We start from the raw sequence: 18,335 nt of genomic DNA, 5'->3' as shown, positions 1-18,335 counted from the left end.
AGAGCTTTGCTGGGCAGAGTCTTGGGTGAGGCCTTGCTTTTCATCACTTTGAATACTCTCGCCAGTCCCTTCTAGCCTGCAAAGTTTCTTCTGAGAAATCAGTCAGCTGACAGTCTTATGGGAACACCTTTGTAGATAATTTATTTTGACTTGCTAGCTAAAGTATAAATTCAATCTTGGGAATCCTATATTGAATTCTGGAAAATTATCATGTAATATCTTTAAAAGGCGTTTCTGTCATTTTTTTGGATTCTTTTATTGATATAAGTAAAGTTTCATTTGTTATTGTTGTTCAATTACAGTTGTCCTAATTTTTCCCCCATTGCTCTTGAATGGATAGATACATGAATAGCATCTTAGTCCGTTTGGGCTGCTATAACAAAATACTGGCCAGTTACGACCAGAAACAGGGTCCTCAGCAGGAGGCAACCATCATGACTCCTTGATCTTAGACTTCCCAGCCTCCAGACAGAAAGAAACAAATTTCTGTTGTTTAAAAGCCACCCAGTAGTCTGTTACAGCAACCCAAACAGAGTAAGACACTACCCATGTGTCTGTCCATTTTAAGAAACAAAATTTTACTTATATCAATAAAAGAACCCAAAATAAATTATTGGAAAGTCTTTTCAAAGATATAACAGTTCAGAATTTTCCAGAATTGAATACAGAATTTCTGAGATTGAATTTATAGTGAATGGAAATAAATCATAATTAAGTACATGGAAAGAGAAATTTAAGAATATTGAAGGATAAAGATAAAATGCTAGAAACTACTGGAGGCAAACTTGCAATGAGAAATACTTTTTCTGGGCTACTTCCGCCAAGATGGAGGCATAGGTGGAAACACTGTGCCTTCTCCCACAACCAAGTTTGGATACAACAAAAGTTTTGGAGAACTAAGACACACCCAGAGACCAGAAAACTGAATTATACGGAAGTCCGACAGCTACGAACCGTTCAACGGGGACGGTAAGAGAGGCAGAGCCAGCAGCAGAGCAAGGTAGGGAAGGACAGACCTAAGAGCGCAGGCAGCCCAGACCTAGTCGGGGTGCGGGGCAGACTGACCAAGGTCGCACATTCGTGCGCAGTGAGACGGACCACGCAGGCCCCAGGGGGTGAACCCAGTGGTGGAGGACTGACAGCGGTGGCACACTCGCGTGCAGTGGAGCGGGGCGTGTGGCCCAGGTGACGGTGGTGGATGCGATGTTGGTGGGGGCCGCGGAGGCGGGCGCCGGAGGGAAGCCACTGTCCCTCTTTGACCCCGCCCCCACATACAATGTCACAACCCAGCGACTGAGTTGCCCTGCTCTGGTGAAAACCTAGGGCTCCGTTCCTGCTACTTCACAGGCACGAACAGCCCAAAGGATGGCGCAAGAATTCAAAGTCCCAGAGCCAATAACTCTAAGCGACCAACAGATTGCCAGCCTCTCAGAAGCCCAATTTAAAACACTATTTATCAGGATGCTCACAGAATTGGTAGAGTACAGTCACAAATTAGAGGAACTTAGTCACAAATTAGAGGAACATATGAAGGCTAAACTAATTGAAATGAAGGGAGATGTCCAGGAAACCAATAGCGATGGAAAGGAAAATGGGACTCAAATCAAGGGAGTGGACCAGAAGGAAGAACGAAACATCCAACCAGAAAATAGTAAAGAAACAAGAATTCAAAAAAATGAGGAGAGGCTTAGGAACCTCCAGGACATCTTTAAACGTTCCAACATCCGGATTATAGGGGTACCAGAAGGGGGAAAGAAACAGCCACGAGTGGAAAACTTATTTGAACAAATAATAAAGGAGAACTTCCCCAGTCTGGCAAAGGAAATAGACTTCCAGGAAATCCAGGAAGCTCAGAGAGTGCCAAAGAAGTTGGACCCAAGAAGGAACACACCAAGGCACATCATAATTACATTAGCCAAGACTAAAATGAAGGAGAGAATCCTAGAAGCAGCAAGGGATAAGGGGACAGTCACCTACAAAGGAGTACCCATCAGACTGTCAGCGGATTTCTCAAAAGAGACCTTACAGGCAAGAAGGGGCTGGAAAGAAGTATTCCAAGTCATGAAATCCAAAGACCTACAGCCAAGATTGCTTTATCCAGCAAAACTTTCATTTAGAATGGAAGGACAGATAAAGTGCTTCTCAGATAAGGTCAAGTTCAAGGAGTTCATCATCACCAAGCCCTTATTATATGAAATGCTAAAGGGACTTATATAAGAAAAAGAAGATGAAAAATATGAACAGTGAAAGGACAGCAAACACACAGTTATTAACAACCACACCTAAAACAAAAGCAAACCAAGAGGACAGCTAGATCAGGAGTGGAACCATAGAAATGAAGAGCACATGGACCGTTAGAAACAGGGGGGTGGGTGGGGGAGAAGGCACAGAAAATAACATAGATGGTAGGTAGAAAATAGATAGGGGGAAGGGCGAGAATAGTGGGAGAAATATAGAATCTAAACAAGTTGAGACACGTGGTTATAAACTAAGGGGGGAGAAGAGTGGGGGAGGGGGTGTGCAGGTGGAGGGGAATGAAGGGGGGGAATAGAACAACTGTAATGGTATAATCAATAAACTATATTTTTAAAAAAAGAGAAATACTTTTTCTGTTCACTCATAACAAGATGTCAAAGACCCCTTGATTTTTTATGACAAGTTTTAGAGACTATAATTATATTTATTAGAATTAGTTCATCACATCCCCCTAAAAACATTTTAATAGTAAAATGTATTAAGTAAAAATACTAAATTGTATTAATACTTTAAAAATAGCTTGAAATAAACTTTTAAAAATGATATTTAAAGGAAATCATTATAAAAAATTGTACAATAGTACAATTGTACAATAAAGATCTATAAAAATTATTTTTTTAAGAAATCAAGAGGACATATCAGTAAAAATGTTGCTGTGTGAAATATCTGATATTTTCCTGCCAATGTTCTCCTCTAGGACTTTAATGGTATCACGACTTATATTTAAGTCTTTTATCCACCTTGAATTTATTCTGGTGTATGGCGTAAGTTGGTGCTCGAGTTTCATTTTTTTGCAGGTAGCTGTCCAGTTCTCCCAACACCATTTGTTGAAAAGGCTATCTTTACCCCATTTTATCTTACTGCCCCCTTTGTCGAATATTAATTGACTATAGAGAGTTGGGTTTATTTCTGGGTTCTCTATTCTGTGGAAATGGGAGGGAGGGGGGAGTACACAGGGTGGTATGGGATGGGAGTAATAGAAAACTGTACTTGAAAAATAATTAAATAAATTTTTTAAAAAAATAAATCAAGAAACAAAGATAGAACATGTCTACCTAAACACTGAATCAGAAAACTTGGAGAAATAAATCAAATGCTGTGGGAAATCAGCTTATTATATTTAAAACTGAGAAAAATAGAATCTAAGGAAAGTAAAAAGATATTTGACAAGACAGATATCTATTAAATATGACAAGTTTTACAAATGTTATTTGAGAGAGAAAATGAAGCTAAACTAAGTGAGAAGATAGGAATCTAAAGTCTATTTGATTTATGAAGAAAATACTAGGTTTCAGGAGAAAATGTTATAATTACTATAAGAAAGAGAGGACTGGAGTGAGCATTATACTGAGCTTAGGAAACTAATAAATTATATGAGATACTCAGTAAGACATAAATAAAGATCTTGCTTATAAAAAGAATAAATAGAAGTTAGGAAGAAGTCTACTGTGCAAATGAGACAATTTGATATTGCTTCTGAATGTAAGGGTAAGAATAGTTAAATGATATGGATGGAATAAATTTCACAACAGACAACTAGCAGATTACCAGAGTGAGAACATGAAAAATCAGAAAAGACAAATGACTGCTGTTTCTCGGACAAAACTGCTGTTAGCAATAGCTGAAAAACACAGTGGCCGTTTCCATTCCAAGCTGAGTGATGAAGTATGAGCCAGGCATAAGCTGTAAGAACAAATATGGAAGCTGGAACTTGACTCTTATTTACTGAATTTGGCCAGATCCTTGGCAGCAGAAGTCATCAGTGAATTCTATCCACAGAAAGACATGACTCTGCAAAAGAAATTGGTTCAAGAACATGAATAGGAAGAGAAAAAGCAGAAGCTATCAGCAACAGAGGAAGTGAAGACTTACAAGCAGAGATTTCATGAAGTGAAGAATGAATTACAGAACATAGAGGAAGGCTATAAAACCAGAGTGTTCTTCATGATAAGAAATTCCATGATCACTGATACTGTTCATGCTTCAGAGTCTTTACTCGAAAGATGATGCAAACTGTCAGCCTGAGATAAAAATTAGTAAAAATTAGTGTAATGGTAATTCTTTAAAGATGTGTCAAAAAACCCATTGCAGACAGATCAAGGTCATTAAATCACGTCACAGCAAGGTGTCTTAAGCCAAGTCAGTTCCTTCAGCCAACGACAAATATTGCTGGACCACTCCACTCCTCACTAGTGAGTACTTTACCTACCGGTAATAAGGCTCTCCTGTAAGGTTAGCTACGTGCCTAGCAGCAAACATACGTCGACATGGGGTCCTTTCCATGGTTTTAGGGGGTGGGTAGTTATTGAAGGTATCTGGAATACCCTTATCTGATTTATCATATAAATTACTTGTCAATTCTATTCCTATTACTTGGATCTGTTTGCTCTTCTCCAATCCTACCAGTATTTCAAGCTGAGCTTAGACATAACCTTTCTGGGTACTCTGAGAAGAGATTTTTTTATTGCGATGTTATTTGTATTTAAAAATATTTTTATATATTATAAACATTTACAATTAAATGCACAGGAAGTATCTGAGAAAAGTTTCAGAATTCATAATTTGCAGGGTACTTTGCTCTGTTTTGTTTTGTATCTCTTGCTTTCTATTTCAACACACATTTCAGGCTATATCTGCTGCTTTTTAGAGAGAAGAAATAATGTGGATAGAAACAAAGGGAAGATATCAGCTCAAAATGGATTAATGACTTAAACATAAGAACTGAAACTAGACCTGGCTGATGTAGCTCAGTGGATTGAGCGCGGGCCTGTGAACCACATGTTCACAGGTTCGATTCCCAGTCAGGGCACGTGCCTGGGTTGCAGGCCAGTTCCCAGCAGGGGACGCACAAGAGGTAGCCATACATTGATGTTTCTCTCCTTCTCTCCTTCCCTTCTCCTCTAAAGATAAATAAATAAAATCTTTTTAAAAAAAGAACTGAAACTATAAAACTCCTTGAGAAAAACACAGGAGCAAAGTTCCTTGACATTGGTCTTAGCAATGATTTTTTAGATATGACACCAAAAACACAGACAACAAAAGCACAGCAAACAAGTAGTACCACAGCAAACTAAAAAGCTTCTATACATCAAAGGGAACTATCAATAAAATAAAAACTCAACTTGCAGAACAGGAGAAGATATTTGCCAATAGCACATCCTCTAAGGGGTTAATATCCAAAATATATAAGGAACTCTTACAAATCAACAGCAAAAAAAATAATCATAAAAAATAAACCCAGCTTAAAAATGGGCCAAGGACCTGGATAGATACTTCTCCAAAGAAGACATCCAAATAGCCAACAGGTATGTGAAGAGGTGCTCAACATCAATAATCATTAGAGAAATGCAAGTCAAAACCACAATGAGCTATCACCTCACACCTGTCAGGATAGTTACTATTTGAAAGAGAAAAAAAGGATAGATGCTAGAAAGGTTGTGGAGAAGGAAAAATCCTGACTCACTGTTGGTGGGAATATAAATTGGTACAGCCATTATAGGAAATAGTATGACATTACTATTTTAGAAACAGAACTATTATATGACCCCAGCAATTGCATCTTTTAGCCCAAGGAACTAAAATAAGGATCCCAAAGAGATACTCGCACTCCCAGGTTCACTGCAGCATCTCCCACATAGCCAAGATGGAAGCACAGTCTATCGGCAGATGAACGATTATGAAGTATGTTATGTATGCACATATACAGTGGAATATTATTCAGCCTTTGAAAAGAAAGCAATTCTGTCATTTGCAACAACATGGATGGAACTGGAGGGCACTGAGCTAAGTGAAATAAGCCAGATACAGAAAGATAAACACTGCAATGATCTCATTTCCACGTGGAATCAAAAAATAGCCAAACTCATAGAAGCAGAGAGTGGAATGGTCATGCCAGGAGCCGGGGGTGGAGGGAGGAGAAATGAAGAGGATGATCAAAGAGTACGAGGTTTCAGTTATACAGGAGAGTAAGTTCTGGAGATCTACCGTATAGTTTAGTACCTATAGTTAATGATACTGCACAATACACTTACAATTTTTGAAGAGGGTAGATCTTATGTTAAGCATTCTTACAATAAAATAATAATAATAATGTTTATAATATCAATAACACTAATAGTATTATAAGAACAGGAGGCCCTGGCTGGTATAGCTCAGTGGCTGAGCGCAGGCCTGCGATCCAGATAATCGCAGTTCGATTCCCAGTCAGGGCACATGCCTGGGTTGCAGGCCAGGTCCCAGCAGGGGACGCACAAGAGGCAACCATACGTTGATATTTCTCTCCCTCTCTCCTTCCCTTCCCTCTAAAGATAAATAAATAAAATCTAAAAAAAAAAAAAGAACAGGAGGAAAATTTGAGGGATGATGGATATGTCTGTGGCCTTGATGATGGTGACAGTTTCACAGATGTATACTTATCCCAAACTCATCTAGTTGAAAACATTCAATATATACAGTTTTTTACAAGTCAACCATATCTCAGTAAAGTGGTTTTAAATTAAAAAAAATACAAAGCAAAGGCTCTAACCTGGGTAATTGCGCTTAGGTATGTTGCCATAAAAACCTGAGAACAGGGAGGAATGTAGCCATTCACTACATAAGGGCCACCTGGTCACTGCTGACATGCGCCACTGGGGAGTTAACTCCTGGCTGAATCTGTTACAGGAGGCCATGAATACATGCAAGAGCACAGACTAGGAGCACAATAAATATCAGCCCCCTTTTGGGCTTTATTTTTATTTTGTGTATGTAGTCATTAAGTGATCATAACATATTTGAATATTCAGGAAGAAATGCTGAATATGTATGTGAATAAAAGTATGAGAGCTTAACATTACCATTAACTGTAATATTCAAAGAGGCAATTTATTATAATGGAAAGGCCATGGCAGGTGGAGATAAAAGGTGTTCACTAATGTGGAAATTGAGCTACCTTCCAATTAGCCTCTTTGATTTTAGTATGCTAAAAAAAATCTGGTAAATAGTACTAACTCTACCACATTTATATGATTCATGTGAAGATGAAGTTATAAAACACCATACACATGTCAGTAGAATGTATCCTTTATTTGTATTAATTACTGTGAAGCTTATTCACTACATCCATGCTATGTAAGACCTCTGAACAATTTGACACATCCCAATGAAAAGCTGAAACTTCTTACAAGTTTCATCTCCAGAGAAGCAGAGATTCCTTAAGGACACCAGAAAAATGCCAGAAAATACCTCAAACACAGTATAGACTCCAAAAAGTAAATACTCTTATCCAGAGTTCTGAAAGCAAAGGACAGAGCAGAAGGCTGAGCTCCTGGTCAGGGAGACGAAGAGAGAGTCAGAAGCAGCATGCAGAGAAGCCCCCAGGGCAGAGGCAGGCCGAGGCAGGCAGGCCTGCGGGAGAAATGTGTGCACACCCAGCACGATCTCTCCACCCCAGTGGATCCCAGGAATAGGTCTCCAACAGCTGCAGAAGGCTCTACGGAGGGAGGGACCTGTCTGAGCACCGAGGAGACAGGGATCATCCTTTCTGAACCATGCTCCCCATCCTCCAGCTCCTTTCAGAAGACTAAACCAGATTTACCTTCAGATCTTCTGGATTAACCTTACAAATAGGCATGGATTAATTTCAGAGCCTTCCCCAAAGTCCCTGCACCTGCTTGCTTGCTGAATGCCTGAAATTCTTTCAGTATAGAGCAGAGCCTTTCACTCCACAATTAGAACAAAAGCTATATAGCCAATAACTGGGAGAAGTCGAATATTAGCCAAAATTTATTTTCTTCGTACTCAGGAAATGTCTATACTATAACGTACCCAGGAGGTGATAACAGGCCAAAGTTTTCCACACCGTGCTTCACACTGAACCATCCAAGCAGCTCCAATTTGTCATACGGAATTACAACCATTTGTAGTAAAAGTTCACAGCTAACAGGTTTATAAATCAATGATTCATATTTCTGCAAATGTAAAATTGAAGTGAAAACAACCTGCTGAAGGTCCCACACAGCAAAGGCTAGCTTCCTGATCTACGCTCAGTGCTCTTGGACTTCCCATGCTGCCTCTGCCCTCTGAGCTCACACTCCACACACCGAGGCTGGACACAATCGGCGTACATGTTTCAAACAGCTTCATTTTATCAAGAGCCTGCCTCATATTTTTCCGGCATGCCGACTCAGGCAGAAAATGACTTCTACTGTCTCCCACTAGACTGGGAGTTTTGAGGGTAGAAATTCTCTTATTCATCCCTGTATCTCTAGCAAGTGGCAGAGGGTTTATCACTTGATGGCCCTTTAAAACACAGGTGGCAAACACAAGGCCCTCCACCTTGTTTCATCCCACCTGGCACCCAGTTTCTACCTGAAGCAGCGCTGAGGTCCTTGGCCCTAGTTAAGAAGCAGTTACATTTATACAGTCCTAAAATGACATTCAACCCTTTGAAGGCAACCTTGAGGCTGATGTGGCCCCCAATAAAAATGAGTTTGACACCCCTGCATAACTATCTGGGCTGTTTGAAGTCTGCCAACATCATTTCATACCATGCTAATTTTTAAAAGAAATAACTTTTTTAGATTTATTTTTAATATTTTGTTGATTATGCTATTAGAGTTGTCCCATTCCCCCCCTCTTCATTCCTCTCCATTCTGAACACCCCCTCCCACCCACATTCCCCTGCTTTGGTTCATGTCCATGTGTCATAAGTTCTTTAGCTTCTACATTTCCCATACTATTCTTGCCCTCCCCCTCTCTATTTTCTCCCTACCATCTATGCTACTTATTCTCTGTACCTTTTCCCCCTCTCTCCTCCTCCCACTCTCCTGTTGCTAACCCTCCATGTGATCTCCATTTCTATGGTTCTGTTCTTGTTCTAGTTGCTTGCTTAGTTTGTTTTTGTTTTAGGGTTGATAACTGTGAGTTTGCTGTCTTTTTGCTGTTCATGTTTCTTATCTTCTCTTTCTTAAACAAGTCCCTTTAACATTTCATATAATAAGGGCTTGGTGGTGATGAACTTTTTGAACTTGACCTTATCTGAGAAGCACTTTATCTGCCCTTCCATTCTAAATGAAAGCTTTGCTGGATAGAGCAATCTTGGATGTAGGTCCTTGCCTTTCATGACTTGGAATACTTCTTTCCAGCCCCTTCTTGCCTGTAAGGTTTCTTTTGAGAAATCAGCTGACAGTCTGATGGGGACTCCTTTGTAGGTGACTGTCCCCTAATCTCTTGCTGCTTCTAGGATTCTCTCCTTCATTTTAGTCTTGGCTAATGTAATTATGATGTGCTCTGGTGTGTTCCTCCTTGGGTCCAACTTCTTTGGCACTCTCTGAGCTTCCTGGATTTCCTGGAAGTCTATTTCCTTTGCCAGATTGGGGAAGTTCTCCTTCATTATTTGTTCAAATAAGTATTCAATTTCTTGCTCTTCCTCTTCCCCTTCTGATACCCCTATAATTTGGATGTTGGAATGGTTGAAGATGTCCTGGAGGTTCCTAAGCCTCTCTTCATTTTTTTTGAATTCTTGTTTCTTCATTCTTTTCTGTTTGGCTTTTTCTTTCTTCCTTCTGGTCCACTCCATTGATTTGAGTCCCAGTTTTCTTCCCATCACTATTGGTTCCCTGTGCATTTTGCTTCATTTCACTTAGTGTAGCCTTCATTTTTTCATCTAATTTGTGATCAAAGTCAACCAATTCTGTAAAAATCCTTGTGCTTTGAAGGATGTTTAAGCACAAGCACATCCTTGTGCTTTTTATCACCAGTGCTTTGAACTGTGCTTCTGATAGGGTGGCTGTCTCTCGGTTGCTTAGGTGTATTGGCTCTGGGGTTTTGATTTGTTCTTCCATTTGAGACATTTTGGGGGGAGGTTTGTCATGGGTGTTACATTGAGGGGCGGAGACTTAGGTGTTCACCAGGGTGGGGCAACCCAGTTGCTGCACTGTGATACTGTATGTGGGGGCGGGGTCAAAAAGGGAACACTGGTGCTTGCTCTGCTCTCTTTAAAATTTCAGTCCCTTCTGCTTCTTCCCACAAGCAAATTGGGCCCTTCTGGTGTTGGTTCCTGGGTGGGTGGTCTTGTGTATGTTCTAGGACCCTGTGGGTCTCTCCAACGAATTCTCCTGTGAGGCTAGTAGTCTCTCCCTGGCACCGCAACCACCACAGGCGTTTTCAATCAGTGCCTTTAGGCTTTATTTCCCAGCACTGGGGCTCTGGGTTGCACTGTCTGTCTTGCTCCCCGTTTTCATCTAGTTTATCAGCGTGCGGATGTGTGACTGCAGTCACCAGCCACCTTGCACACCTCACTGGGCCTGCTTGTTGCCTCCCCAAGCCCAGGGTCTGCCAGCTGCCACCTGCGTGTCCCGGTGCACCAGCAACCACTTTTTCCTGCCTCAACCCCTCTCCACTGGCTGCCGACTCCGTCCCTCTTTCCAGTCTGGATGAATGGTTGTCGGACTTCCATACAGTTTCATTTTCTGTCAGTTCTGGGGTTTTTTTGTTTGTTTCTAAATTTTTGTTGTCCTTCATTTTGGTTGTGCGAGGAGGCACAGTGTGTCTACCTACGTCTCCATCTTGGCCGGAACTCCAGAAATAACTTTTTTTAATTTAAGAGATTTATTTCACAAAATATTTGGAATCAACATGTAGTCCACTATAGATAACACAGGCTCGCTTGTTTTAAATATCTTTTATGTGTGTGTTTTTGTTTTAAATCTCTTTGTTTATAATCTCCACAGAATGTCAATTTATAAAAGAAATTTTATCATAATAAATGTTAGGGATTAATTTTACAATAGCCATGCTCCAAAACTCTCACTACAGGGTATTATCAGATATATGGTATTTATTTAAAGGCAATGAGTTCAACTGAAAAGTTGTAAAAATATTCTTCTCTTTTTTTAACAACACAAGAGACATACCAATGTTTCAGGGATTTCATTGTTACATGTTATTTGGATAATAAAAAATATATAAATAGTTTGTTAGAAAAACAATTCATTGCTATTTTAGTTATAAACAACAAAAATGAAGTTGCTGAATTTTTTTTCATGCTCTAACTAGGCCATTATCATAACTTTAATAAGGTTATAAATACCTATAAGGTACTGGCTCCCTAATATTAGTAATTAGAGTTGTGTCAATTTCTAAAGGGGATTTTAAAAATCAAATAAAAACATATCTTTAAATTAATTCTGTGAACACTCTTTTTATAAATATACTTATTTTCTAGCTTTTATACCAGAACATTTTGACAATTTTGAATAAAACTTATGAAACATAAAGTACACACAGAAATTGTGCTCAATAAATGGGAATAAAACACTGTGACTCATGGGAGGTATTTGTAAAACCTCCCTCCAGTAGCTAATAAATGAGTGTGTTAACGGTCTGCGCATGAGGCCACCTGAGCCAGCGGGGAGCACATGGGTGTGTGCCTCGGTTTCAATGCAAATGCAGTACCTCCTTGGGGAAGCAGCCAAAATGGTTTGAAAGTCACTGGTGTAGAAGGAACTGGACTAGTCATTTCAAAATACACTTCTTGTTAGGGGAGTACTGAGGTGGCAAGGCAGGGTCATCTGGAAAAGTATGTTTTCATCTGTCTTATAAAATATTTTATTCTAAAAAAAACCACAATTTTATTCATTTATATACTTTTCCTGTTTTAACAATTTCTATGAAATTTTTAAAATAAATAAACACTAGTTAACTTGTATCAGAATTGTGGTTAATCCATTTCTCATGATTTGATCATCAAAGTTATTTTAACCGGATTAGTTTCTAGTCCTCGAGGAAAAGGCCAAAGGGCAAACACTGCCTTGTTGCCGTTCTTCCCAGTTATCTCAGTGCAAGGTCAGTTCCAGTTGGTGCTACGTTTGAAGGAGCCATTTCAAGTTTACCCAAGTACTAATACCCGTGCACTTTTATAACTAGGGGAAAATGACCATATTTACAAGTCAATTGGACACTCACAAGAATTTACTGGAAAACTACCGCACTTAAACAATAAAAGAAAGGGGTTTCCAATCCAAGTGCAAAGAACATTTCTGGGCTCTATGCAGATGCTTTGTTTCCAAAAATGGAATTCCAGAAAATGAGGAATTGTCTTTGTTGATGTTTTCAATATTTAGATAATAAATATAGCAGAATATTCCACAGCAACTGTTTACGCTACACAGAGCTCAGTCCTACAGTACACTGACTTTAACAAGACCTGATGTGGCCCGATTGTTATTCCTATCATTCTTCTCCCACACATGAAGTGTTTCATTATTATGGTACTACAGTGCTTTACCCATCATCCTACAGGAGATTTGTCATGACAGCTTTTTTTATTTGTTTGCAGGGGAGGGGGCTGCAAAATGTCAGAGAGCAGGGTTGAGAAATAGGAAAGATGTGTTTTCAGGTGAGATTATATGCTTTAACAATAGCGCTTATTATATACACAATGTAATACATTAACCTTTAAAAAAAATCTAATTCCCAAGCCTGCAGAAAAATTTTAATGAGCTCTCTAGATTCCATGTTTCCAACAGAATGTAGAGTGGTTAAATGATCTTCTAAAGATAAATAGAATTTTTAGGAAAAAAACAGAAATAACAATAACAGGAAAAAAAGATAATGGTTGAATATAGTTTGTCATATGCTCAATATATTAAATAATACTAATTCTTAATTTACCATAGATTGAGATGATCTTTATTATGGGAAATGGAACAAAGGTACGCTACTGGAAACTGGGATTTGTTTTCATTAACAGCTTTTTAACGTCGTAAGCCTTTGCCAAACTGCTGATAGATGAATTGTTCACAGTAGCAGCACATGTACCATTTACACACATGTAAATGACCCGCATATCTTTAAGCTAGTGTTAAATGAATTTCTGAAAATGTCTATTGCCTGAAGCAGTAACCAATTGGAAAAAATAATCATAATAGAAGTGGTTTCACACTGAAAATTGGTGATGGAGAATGAGTAAACAAAAGGTCTAAAAGAACACCAGAATAGGAATAGAAATGCTTAAGAGGGGAAGGGCAACATGGATGTCCAGACATGATGGACAAGCGTGAGATGGTATGAGTGTACTAAAGCCATCAGGGCAGCAGCCGTTGAATAATGGTCTCTGTGGAAGCCAGCAAACCTGATGACCATATAGTGTCAGGGGCAAAAAAAAAAATCCTTGGATGTAATAAAAGGCATAATGATGAGAGTTAATATTTCTGAGTTTTCACCACTCCTCTGGCATTTGGTAAGCACTTTCCATGCACTGTTTCACTATTTATACTAGTTGTGGGATCACAAAACAATTTTGGAAGGTGATGATGGCGCAGAGAGATTAAGAGACTCGCTCACCATCACACATCTAGAAAGTAGTGAGGTATGGACTTGGACCAGCAGTGTGACTCCTGAATTGTAAACTATACAACTAAAGACTCCCTATTTACTGAGCACACTATGGATCTCTGTATTTTTCCAATGCAAACACACAGTGCTGCCTTTAAGGAAAACAGGAGTCTTAAAAAAACTTAGAAATAGGTTTGTGAGCATTTGTGAAGGCTTCTGTTTACAATCTAGTTTATAGGCTTATTTTTAGCTTTTCATTTTAAATGTAAAATAATCATGGGAAATTGCTGGCCAGAAGTTAATAAACCTATATTTTACAAAGCTAAAAATGAACTATTCTATCTCCACCCACTGAAAACATGCATGGGTAACCCAGGGGAATGTGATTAGCACCTATTTACATACCTGCTTAAGTTAATATACTCTTAGGCCATGATGCCTACCTTTATTTTATTGTTAGTAAGGACATTTGACATGAGATCTGTTCTCTCAACAAAATTTTAGGTGTACAATGCTGTAGTATTAACTATAGCACACACACACACCAGTTTTAACAAGTTTGTTTCATACGTCTAGAATGAGACAAATAAAAATATTCATCTTTGAGAAATAAAGAATAGTGTCTGTCTTGTTTACTATTATGTTCTCAGTGCCTGATACACAATTACATGTTAGTTAAATGAACAACTATTTTTTAAACAAGTGAAACAATGACACTTGTAGTATTTCTTCTGGTTAGAAAATAAAAAGACAGCAGAGTGCAATTTTGGAAATTAGCCATACAGACATATGTTTGAACTCGATTCTTCAGTACATTAGCTGTGAGACTTTGGGAAGCTCAGTCTTGTAGAACCTGTTTCTACATCTACAAAATGTAGATAATATCTACCTCTCGTAGTTTAGGTCTTGTCTCTTCAGCTCTGAATTCTTATTACTCTCTCTCGAATTCACCTGCATACAACTACTAGGGTAATCATTTTAATATATTTTCATCATGAAATTCCCATGATTAATAAGTTTCCATTACCCTGGCTTGTGTAGCTCAGTGGATTGAGCATGGGCCTGCGAACCACACAATCGCAGTTCAATTCCCAGTCAGGGCACATGCCTGGGTTGCAGGCCAGTTTCCAGCAGGGAACTCATGAGAGGCAACCATACATTGATATTTCTCTCCTTCTCTCCTTCTCTTCCCCTCTAAAGATAAATAAAAAATAAGCTTCCATTAAATATGGGAAGAAGACTTAAGAGACAAGATTTTCCCACTAGGAAATCCTACTCCCAGTATTTCCTAACTCCAAGTCTCCATGCTAGGTAAGTCTCTTTTGTCTAATTCCTGGTTTTTCATCATTCCTGTCCTCTCTTCACTTAAATTTAATTTTAAAAAGATACAATATAAAAGTGACAATCCCTTCTCCTTCACTGTGTATTTGGTCCATTTTTCTCCTCTAAACTTTTTTCCAATGAATTAGAATTGATATAGATTGATATAGATTCTGCCTTCTTGCAACATCACTACCAGTTTAATAAACATTTTAACAGAGTTGTTAAGTAAAAACACACATTTTTTTTACTGTTATTCTTGGCTTTCTGAATAGCAGTATCATTTAGTACTTCAAGCCACTGTTTAAGGAGGAGCTGCTATTTGCCCATACACAGAACTAATTTGTTCAATTCTATGGTGTGTTTGAAATGTCCATGTACATAAAAAGTGCACTACCAAACGTCAAATTACCGTGTTAAACTAACTAGAACAAACTACAGTTCAGGTCAGGGTAACTGTTGGCCTCCCATAGAAATGTTAATATGGGTGATCTTTACCAGAGAGTCAAGTCCCATTTGGCCACTTAAAGAGATACTTGAAATCTCCTAACCACCCCACTGAGTTTCAGTGCCTCCTTCAAAATACACACAGTTGTTTCCTTACAGTTAAATCTCAGATTCATCCTGACAGGAAAATTCCCTAGGATACAAAACACTATGAGTAGATTTCTATGAATAAAATGCTTCCCCATATGATTTCACAATAACCACACGTCACTGCTGCTGTGCACATCACACAGCAACCAAACACTTTCCAATCAAACTGCAGAAGGAGCAATCCAAGATATACAATTTAACTTTGGGGTTGAACTAATTTTAACCATTAGTTCCTTTGTTGTATAAGAACTAATGAAAAGTTAAAAAAAAAGAAAAGAAATAGAAAGGCTTTTATTTTGGTAGACACATTCGTAGAGCCTTAAATAATAAGGAAACATAAACCAAAACCTTGGCTCTCTCTCAGGCATCCTTTGTTCTAACCAAGATGGGAACCTCAACGCATGCCAAGGTTTGGATGTGTGTCAGGGGCCAACAAGGCCTAATGATAAATGCCAATCATCCTTAAAGGACTTAGGAAAGACCCCTGATAAAGCAGACCAGGAACTCTGGAACTAATGATCAGGGGTGAAAGTTCAAGAGTTATACAACTTTAGGTTATGATAAAGAGAAGGTGATTTCAAAGTAGCATTTGAATTCTTTGATTTTACAACTTGTTCTCATAAGAGTTTTTTAAAAAATAGAAGAGTTTAAAATATGGCATTTTATTAGGATGCCAGGTAATATTAGAAGGAAAATATAAACTGTAGTAAATATAGAAGGAACCATGATGCTCAGAAATGGAGGTGGTTCTACAAAATTTCTCTTATGTTGCTTAGTAAAATGACTCACATTTTTAATGTGCCCACAAATGGTCTCATTGGGTATCTTTTGCAACTCAGAAGAAGGTATCTTGAATAAGATTTTACAATATAAGTAAACTATATTTCTTACCCAAAGAGCTTGTAAAATGTTCAATAGGATAAATTTGCATTTATACTGAAACTCCTTATCTGTACAGGACTGTGAACAAAAACAAGGACATCAGGATCTTAGTCCATTTTGACACTACCTATTCTATCATATTTATGTATATGTATATGAATGGCTCATCCGGGTCATTCAGTATTCATCATCCTCCAAAGTCAGCCTCCTCGTTCCGCAGTCATTAAGAAATTTTCAAATGGTACTGGAAGCTTTGAAGTTAGTCATTGATACTCAATTTCAAAAAATCATTTCTCTAGAGAAAATAAATTCCTTAGATACTTGATTGAACTTGATTGTTCTCTGAATATCTGAATATATTGAGATAAAGGTGGGCATATCTAAAAGAGCTGTTGAATTTGAAAATATTTTAATTCTACGGCCATACCACCCTGAACGCGCCCACTCTCGTCTGGAAATATTTTAATGTAAGGAATAAACAAGAATGCCTTATGTTATCAACACTGTGTATGTATGGTTTCTTCCTAAAAAGATCTCATGATCTTGTTAGAGATAACAAGCTCTAAAATGAAAATAATTAAAGAACAATGTGAGCCAGTATGTAATACAGTGTTATACTGTATATGGTTTTTGTTATACCACAGAAGCTCAGAGAAGAGAATTGAGAGAAGCTGCTCAGAAAAGTGAAACTTTAGATTGACTTTAAGAAGTAGATATAAAGAGGGTAAGGCAAACTGTAGAGTAAGTCGGGAAGAATGCAGCTAGCCAGGTGCACTGCAGCTCAGCACAAGACACCATCACTGGAATTTGAACTTCTGTTTGAAACAGGGCTGGGTGAATAAAATGGGTCTGGATTATAGAGGGCCTTAAAATAGGAGAAGTCAGGAAATTCTCCAGTAAGTATTAGGAAGCCATCACAGGTTGAGCAGTAATATAATGACATGAAGAAGTGGTGTTCGGGCAGGACAAAGATGGCAGGAGTTACCAAAATCAATGAGTCTCTTACCAAAGCCGAGGCATAAAGTGATAAAAAGTATAGTGACATTGGGGACAAAAATTAGATAGTAATTTTCATTAAAAAAGAACTAAACTGGGATATTTAACTAGATATAGGGAAGGGATAGGAGAGGTTGTGTAGCAGAGCATTCTGCGTGGCGTGGGCCCAGCCTCCAGTGGCAAACATTTACTGCAAAGTAACTTCCTGAAAACCATGCTAAACCTTCCAAGGACCAGTATAACAGTTCAACCATTCTTGCCTTTTCATTTGCAAATATTCCTCTTTAGTGATGTGATTACCAGCATCCTCTCCTTTGTTTTCTGTATAAGGTCACCACCTAAAGCGAACCTGTACATAATTAATGAGGACCTTCATGTAATGTGCCCAGTAAGACAATAAAAGCTCATTGGAGGAAGGGTTAAGGCTTTTTCTCCCCTAGAGAGAGAAGCTTCTTGCCCTTTTTTCCCCCAGGATTCGGTAGTCTGTGTGAATTTCTTTTGTTTCAGCTACAATGCTGTGGACTCTACGTGCAGGGTCTAAGACAAGGTTGAAACTCAGGTGGCTCCAAGGAGTAGAGACTTATAGAATAAAAAACTGGTAGCCCTGGCTGTTGTAGCTCAGTGGATTGAACGAGGGCCTGCAAACCACACAATTGCGGTTCGATTCCCAGTCAGGGCACATCCCTGGGTTGCAGGCCAGTTCCCAGCAGGGGACTCACGAGAGGCAACCACACATTGATGTTTCTCTCTTTCTCTCCTTCCTCTCCTCTCTAAAGATAAATAAATAAAATCTTTAAAAAAAAAAGAAAAAAATGGTGGTACTATTTCTGCTCATTGGGGAGATAAAACAAAATGTCCCTCTACCATTAGCACAATAGTCAGACGTCAACCTTGGCCCTTGAAAACAGTATCAGAATATTAGCATGTTACCATAAATTAAATTCATCACAGAGTCTTTACTTTTTCTT

General features: G+C 38.6%; 1 protein-coding gene across 1 annotated transcript in view; it reads right to left on the bottom strand.

Annotated features, from left to right (window-relative positions):
- Positions 1-18,335, bottom strand: part of COL25A1 (collagen type XXV alpha 1 chain) — a 483,313-nt gene that overhangs the window by 216,456 nt on the left and 248,522 nt on the right.

Source organism: Sturnira hondurensis, unplaced genomic scaffold (assembly GCF_014824575.4).
Source record: "Sturnira hondurensis isolate 20B ecotype Veracruz unplaced genomic scaffold, ASM1482457v3 Scaffold0021214, whole genome shotgun sequence".
NCBI classification, from domain to species: domain Eukaryota; kingdom Metazoa; phylum Chordata; class Mammalia; order Chiroptera; family Phyllostomidae; genus Sturnira; species Sturnira hondurensis.
This window is presented reverse-complemented; position numbering and strand designations above follow the sequence as displayed.